The 7635-nt window shown below is 44.9% G+C and overlaps 1 long non-coding RNA gene across 1 annotated transcript; it reads left to right on the top strand.

Annotated features, from left to right (window-relative positions):
• Positions 1-1154: 1154 nt before the first annotated feature.
• Positions 1155-2305, top strand: LOC135387074 (uncharacterized). The gene is made up of 2 exons (XR_010420833.1): positions 1155-1560; positions 2160-2305. It is a non-coding gene; the product is annotated as an uncharacterized LOC135387074 (long non-coding RNA).
• The last annotated feature ends 5330 nt before the right edge of the window (positions 2306-7635 follow it).

Below are 7635 nucleotides of genomic sequence, written 5' to 3'. Positions count from 1 at the left end.
ACAATGATGCGTGCATTCCTTTGAGTACTATTTAAGCACAAACTTCGACAACAGTGCGCAACAGGTCGTGGTGGCGGTTGAACCCCATCGAGCGACATTGCGGTGTCGATGGGGTTTTCGGTCTAATTTCTACGACTAAACCGGTTCTATCAGGACGTGGCTTGTTGTGACGGATTCCCCAATCCTTCGCCTTCACGTGCACTCTCACGGCTCGCAGGAAATCCTAAGAGTAGTCGAGATACTTGAAAATTCCAGGCCTCCGTCTGCACTTCCGATACATTCGGAGCTCCGTAACATCCGCCCCGGTGGTCATGTCGACGCCAGAATTTCCGTCCTAGTAGGACTTGAGTCGCTCTACGATCGGTCAAATGGAACCATGAGTCGGTCTTTAGCGGTTCGGGGGTTGTGGGCAGAGACGCGTTCGTAACTCTTTTTTTAAGCTTTGATGCCCTTTTTCGGACGGAAGCCCTCGTCGGACAGTTTTCATCTTTCTAGAGTGTACTCGCCTCAACTCGGTGAACGTGGCAAAATTTACTACAGCTGTCAAAGTCTTCTGGTTCTCGAGCTACCGGTTTCCGTGTTTACACTCCTCCCAATACATGGAACTGCCGGCTGTTTTTCCCCTAAAACCGTTTCCATCGCACCTACAGAGTCGTGTTTGACATAGTTTTGAAGCTCTTGACGTGCTCTTTCCAACCGCTTTAATCCCGTAAGCGCGAGACTCTCCGTTCCCCAGATATGGGCTTTGCAGTTGGAGGGTCATGGCACTGGCGCCAGCAAGTCTGGCTGACGCCGCTCGGAGACGCTTCCGTGGGTGCCGTTCCTTTAGTGCCGTAATCTCGCTTACCTAACGTCCAATTTACTGGAAATTTTGCATGCGTGTTCTTCGTTCTTTGCTCTACAACTTTTCAATTCGCACCTTCCGTCTATTTACTACAGGTTATGGCGTTATTCCCGAAATTCCTTAGGCTGACTCTCCTTCTGCGCACCTTCGTCCCTGTTTTTAGGTTTGAACCCTGTGGGAGATCTGAATCACCTATTAATGGATTCGTGCACTCCGAACACCGAACGGCTAGAAACTTGCGGGATCTTTTTATCTCTCTCCATTCTCGAGTGAGGACAAACATGGCAAAAGCGGCTCGTTGTACATGGGGCTGGGGGCATTTTTTTCGATGTCGGTTGTTTGTTGGCGTAGAAATGTGATTGAAGACTTATTTTGACGGGAAAAACGTCCTCTTTCCAATGGCACTGGTCACCCGTACGCGCGACTTTCTGCTTTCTGGATGTAGCGCGAGGAGAGCATGGTGGAGAGAGCCGTTACAGCCAGGTGGCGCCGTTGGAGCTTGGAATTCCTCCAGCTCATTTGGAAGGGAAATCATAGAAGCGTTCGGACGCATGTCCAGAGAGCTCTCGTTCGGGAAGCGTCTTTCGTCGTAGTTTTGGTGGTTTTGGTGCCCCGCAGTGCTGTGACTGTATTTCATGCCTTACTAGTGGTATCTGGACCTGTTTCTGTGTGTGTACCTTGGAAGACCGAAAGCTGTTGGATTTCGTGAATTGAAGGTTAGTTGTGTGCATGTAATGCCATGTTTCGTGCACCTTTTGCTTTGTATTCTTCCTAGCGTGTGGGTTCCTATAACTTTATCCGCTCAGTGCGATTATTACCCTATTGTTACCTATTTCCTTATCCTCAATCTGTAATCTTGTGCTCTTACCCTGTTGGTTAACCTGTATCATCACTTAACATCAGGTTGATATCATGTGTGATGCTTCTGCGGCCCTGCTACAGGGTACCGGTGCTCTAAAGATACAGATCTTCCTTTTTTGGTTATTAATTCATAATAACTCAGCTTGTGTCATGCATATTTTCCCCGAGTGTGGAAGGAATATGACAGAATGTAAATAGTTGCGGATATTATAACTCAACGTGCATTGTTTTCACCCTGTTCAGGTAATGCCTTACTGACACCCTTGCTGTAGCCCCAGTTGTCATAGTTAATTGATCTTACTGCTAACAAACAAAGCCATTGTCTTTGGACCTCAAGTAACAGCATATGTGGGAAGTCTGGTTAACCTGTGCACGAGTTTTGGCATATTTTATGTGACACATAATGTATTATCCCTTGTTAAATCTAGCTTCCTAACTCACTTCATTGTTTCAGATGCCTACAAGAAATATATCTTAGAGCTGTCATCTAGCATGATCTGTAAAGGTGTTGAAGACGCTGTACATCAGGCAAGAGTGTGATTGTTCAACAGACATGTCACAGGGATGATGAACGATATCAATAAAAAATAAAAAATAGAAGCTGCATGATTTGTTATTTCCTAATATACACAGCACAATAGGGTGCACAAATTATACGGGATCACAACGAGAGACTTGAACCTATTTGCATGTAGGACCCAACGTAGGTCCCACAATCAAATAGGATCCTGTTAATATGTAGGATCGCATTTGCATGTAGGTCCCACAACCAAATAGGATCCTGTTTATATGTAGGATCGCATTTGCATGTAGGACCCACAATTAAACAGGATCCTATTTGTATGTAGGTTCCTTCATCATGTAGGACCTGGTGTCATAATACCATATGGAGTCAAGTAGGAATTTCCAATAGGGATCACAGCTAGGTTGACTTACCTTAAGCGAACATTAAACCTGTACTTAAAAAGCAATGTTGTCATCCTTCTCAAAGGCAAGGTTGCAGGTTGCAGCGCAGGCAACGGGCAAGAACGCGGGAAGCGGGAAGGGAACGAATGCACTGCGGAAGAATACGTGGTGCCATGTCACTCCTCACCGGCGGAGCGCGGAGCAACGTAGTACGCTCTAACGAAGGCACACATATTCAGCCGGTACACACATTATTCAACAAGCACACGAGGGATGTAGTTCGTTACCGGGACCACTGTGTTTTGTAAGCAAAAAAAATTACTAGGTAAATGATAGGTTTTTACCTGAAGCAGGAGCAAATTAGGAACGAAGTTAAACAGGAATGACCCTCGTATATTGCGTGAAACGTATAAAAATTAAATTTTATCGCCCGTTTCTTGATGGCGATCCGCGATCTTGGCTGAGGACCTTCTGACCTAACCCGAGGCACAGTCTCGACGCCCGCACCGCCTACTGCGCGCCTGGGGAGGGGGGAAGGGCCCAGACCCTCCCCCTCCCCAAAACTGTAGAACCTAACTTAACCTAACCTCACTAAAGTGAGGTGATTTAGCTCAATTCTCTTGCAAGTTTCGAATCCGTTAGGCTTAGCATTCCCGTGTTTCTCCTGTGCTAAAAGTGAATCAGATGGGGTTGTTGAAATGTCTATAAAAAAACTTCTAGTTCACAGAATTTTATAAGTCATACATTTTTAGATTCAGTATATGAACTTCTTTCACTTCTATGCAATATTTACCTTTCAAACGCTTTCACAAATTTTTAAAAACGAGTGGTCCCGGTAACGAACTACAGCCCACACGAGTACACGGCTCAGGAGGCACACATATTATTCAGCGGGCTCAAAGCCGTTTCATACCGACGTGACGGCTTCGTACCTGCTGAAATTTGGCGATGGGGATCGTCGTGCTTGCTACTTCTCAGGCAGCACACCGATATTGCGCTGACAGCAGCCCAGTGTTCGTTTGCCGACACCCATCATGTCGGCCAAACATCCGTTTTGAAACATCCCCCGAGGTCGGGCTGACATCACAGCTGTACACAGGGCCGATGTCAGTTGTGGATGAGCGACCGATGTCGGGCCGATACCTCTGTGATCCTAGCTCTCGGAGGATCCGAACCTTTTGCCGCAGTTTGGGACGACACGCGACTAACCAGTGGATAATCATATATGTGGACTCTGCACTACGTATAATTTGTGAGATGTACCAGAAGTGTGTGAGCTACCTGTGCTCAAATTGTTTATAGTGTCGGTGAGCTAAATATCTATGCAAGAAGAGGAGCCAAACCAGACCATTTGTGTTCAAAAAGTGCTTGTGTATTTCAACAGTTCGATTTGGTAGCCCTCTCTTTCCTACCGCTTTCACAGTCTCCCGCTCACGTTAAATAACGGCCAGTTCTTGCTGCAATTTCTTTGTCAGTGGCGTCCATCTTCAGGGTATTCATCCTTTTGTGAACGGCACCTGTGAAAACATAAGTTCATTTGTAGGTATTGCATAACCTACCGCTATAGCTGATGGCATGCAACAATGATTTGCAAAGCAGTTCAAGTCGGTGAACTGCAATAATCATATACGACATAGAATCATATGAATGAAAGGAAATAAAGACAACGGCAATGTGTATCCGCAGTTGGCACAATAATCATATACGAAATAGAATCATATGAATGAAAGGAAATTAAGACAACGGCAATATGTATCTGCAGTTGGCACACCTGCCTAAATACAAAGCGACTCGTCACACACATACGCAACAAAAGCACACATGCTTGTATAATTCTCGCTATGTGTAAATTCTAATGGATATTAAGGTGAGCGACAGTGAACTGTGACAAAGATATCTGCATAATGAGCGCTACTTTCGACACAACAAGCAACACCGCCAGGCGAGAAAGATCACAATCTGATAACGTAACTATGGGTTGTCTGGTAGCGGAAAACGTGCAAATGTTCGGAAGGTGGGACGTCGTAGTGGGAATGGCGACCTTTTATTTTCTCTCTATCTTCTGTTCTTTCCTCCTCCCTTTTTTGTAGCTGCATCCAGACTGCACAAAGACACAGTCCCGACAGATCCCGACAAAACTTTACGGGATGTGCGAACTGCGTAGTTTTTCTCCGCGGCGCCAATCTAGCGGCAGGTGGAAGTTGACCAATCCATCTAGTCAGAGGTGTGGGCAGCTGCAGAGGCAGCGACATCTGGCGGTATCTCCACTGGGCATCTATACGAGAGCTTTCAGCACATCCTGTACGGTGTGACTGCCGTCCACCCCTTTGAACAGGTGTATTTGCCCACTCCCTCTCGGTACTAAGCTGGTGCCGCAGACAGTAAATACACCCCCTTGTGTCGCTAAACTTTTGTCGGGATCTGTACTTATCGTGATCTCAGTACAGGTAGACAAACATGGGGAAAGTAGTTCCTGTTGCTGGCATGGGTGGCGTGGTGTAGGTAAGCAAACATGTTCTGCAGTGCATGACTCACCCATGATACACGAAAACAGGTGTGTGCTCTTCAGTGCTCTTTTGTTGTTACGGCCTTCGACGGTCATCTGCTGCTGCAGCCCCTCCCTCGTACATGCCTCCATGATGATGCGCACCACCTCTCTAAGGCTGCTGCCACCGAGGACAGCAAGTCGTTAGTATTCAGCCTGGTCGTAGGAGGCCGGAGGCGAAACTCAGACATGGACCCCTGGGCCCTGCCCTGAGCCCTGCTCGTATTTTTCCCCGTGCGGCGCGTGTTCGGAGGGTTGTCCGCGCGCTTATAACATGCAGAGACATGCAAAGAAGGGCCATACACAAAAGTGCAAGTGAAAATATATTTATTAATGCCAGTTGTAATGCCAATCAAGTTGACATATATTTATTAATGCCAATTGTGATGCCAATCAGGTGAAGGAGAAAAACCCAGCCGAAAAATATTCACGACCTGTAACAGCAGAAACACAAGACAGTACATGTAAAGGAAACATACATTTATTCATTAGTTAATATTTCATTCAATGTCTCCACAATAACATTTTTAATTCTTTCATTTCCGACCCTGAAAGAAAACATAAAATTAACATCGTCTTACCACACGATAACTCACGTTGCACACAACACTGACCTGAAAAAGCGGTTATTGTTATTATATGAAGCCGCACTTGCATTTCAATATGACATACAATGTGGTGGTGGCGGACTCCATAATCTGTAAGTGAATCCTATCAACTTATTCATTTCAATAATACATACAGTTCACTGGATCCAACGTTGGGTAATCTGAAAAGATATATATAGTCACATTATCAACATCCATACTCATTTTATAATAATACATACATTGTGGCGGCGGACTCCTATGATCTGAAAGAGAATCTCATTTATTATTGTAATCGTGTCCTATAACTTTTACTCACATTCAGGGGTTGGCTGCGGTACAGGCGTGTAAGCTGAAAAAGATTAATAATACACAACACACACAACTTCACACATCACAACTACACAACTATACACATACACAACACACACAACACAACTATACACATCTATATTCCAATAATACATACATACTGAGGGAGGCGACTCCGGAGCTGAAACAAGAAATAAAATTTAAACACCTTTTTCACATTCACTATAATTCCTCACCATTTAAAAAAAAAATTGGGCTTGAGCTAAATACTGAAAAAGACAACAGTCATGAGGAAAAAAGAACTACATCGTGAATCAAAAACTTACTGCTTTCGTCGGACACCGGCGTGTAAGCTGAAAAGATATTAAGAATTTTATTAACTAATCATTCAATCCGGCAAAGTCATCGGACTCATATCTTAACGTCAAATTAAATTCCGATAATACACACAGGTTGGCGGTGGCGACTCTGGAGCTGAAACAAGAAATCAAATTTAATCACCATTTTCATATCCATTATAATTCCTTACCATTTTCAGAAAATATTGGGCTTGAGCTAAATACTCAAAAAGACAACAGTCATGAGAAAAAAAAGAACTACATTGCGAAGCAAAAACTTACCGCTATCGTCAGACATTTTTGGAAGTCAAGTCAGTCAAGTGAGGAAGAAACTTTTAAATGTGCAGCATCCTCATTATCATACAACCTCCTCTCCACTCTTTCCCGTTTATTACCTTTCGGACGAGCCCACCTCCTCATTTTCCCATTCGTTCCTCAGACCAGGAGCTCACTCATTCCCAAAATAATTATGCGGAAACTGTTTCGTCGCTGTTTCGGAATATGCACTGCACTGCGGAATATGCACTGCACTGCTGAATATGCACTGTACATTTTCATTGCTGATTATACTTGTAATATGAATGCACATTATGTAAAAAATGCACACACTACACAGTTCGGTCCATATCAACTGGGGCGCTAGGCATGAACACGCGCCCATTGCCAGACGTGCTGACCATGCATGGCTGGGAAAGTAGTTTGTGTAGAGTTCTCTACTCCGTGCAGCTTCCTTGCTGTGATTTCGCGTGTGACTGCACCGCAGACGCTGCTGTTCCACAAATTGTCCAGCATCCCTATTCCACCCTCTTTCAATGGTGCTGCCAAATGGGTCCACCTTGTCGGCCGAAACGGAAGGAACACCACGTTGCTCTGCCAATAAATTATGTAGACTGCACACTGCCTTAACGACATTCTCTACGTTCAGCACACTCAAGTTTATAGTTGTCAGTCAGTAGTATTCTCCACAGTGAGGCAAGAATACCAAATTCGTTTCCCACGCAGTGCCTGTATAAATGCAAGAAATGCATATTGAAATATCTACTCATGAGTAGCCTAACACAGATATCAGAATACATAGTTAAGCAAGCCCAAGTTGAAATGCTTCGGCTCCCACAAATACATGTGGAACTACAACACTTCCTCGGGGAAGCCTGGCCGGACCAGGCAGACTGAGAGTGCCACTCTCTACGTGGTGTCGAATGGAAGAAGACTTCAATGTCCCGTAGTCACTTTGGCATCCCT

Source organism: Ornithodoros turicata, chromosome 3 (assembly GCF_037126465.1).
Source record: "Ornithodoros turicata isolate Travis chromosome 3, ASM3712646v1, whole genome shotgun sequence".
Taxonomy (NCBI): domain Eukaryota; kingdom Metazoa; phylum Arthropoda; class Arachnida; order Ixodida; family Argasidae; genus Ornithodoros; species Ornithodoros turicata.
Note: the sequence above shows the minus strand (reverse complement) of the source record. Positions and strands in the feature narration are given on the sequence as shown.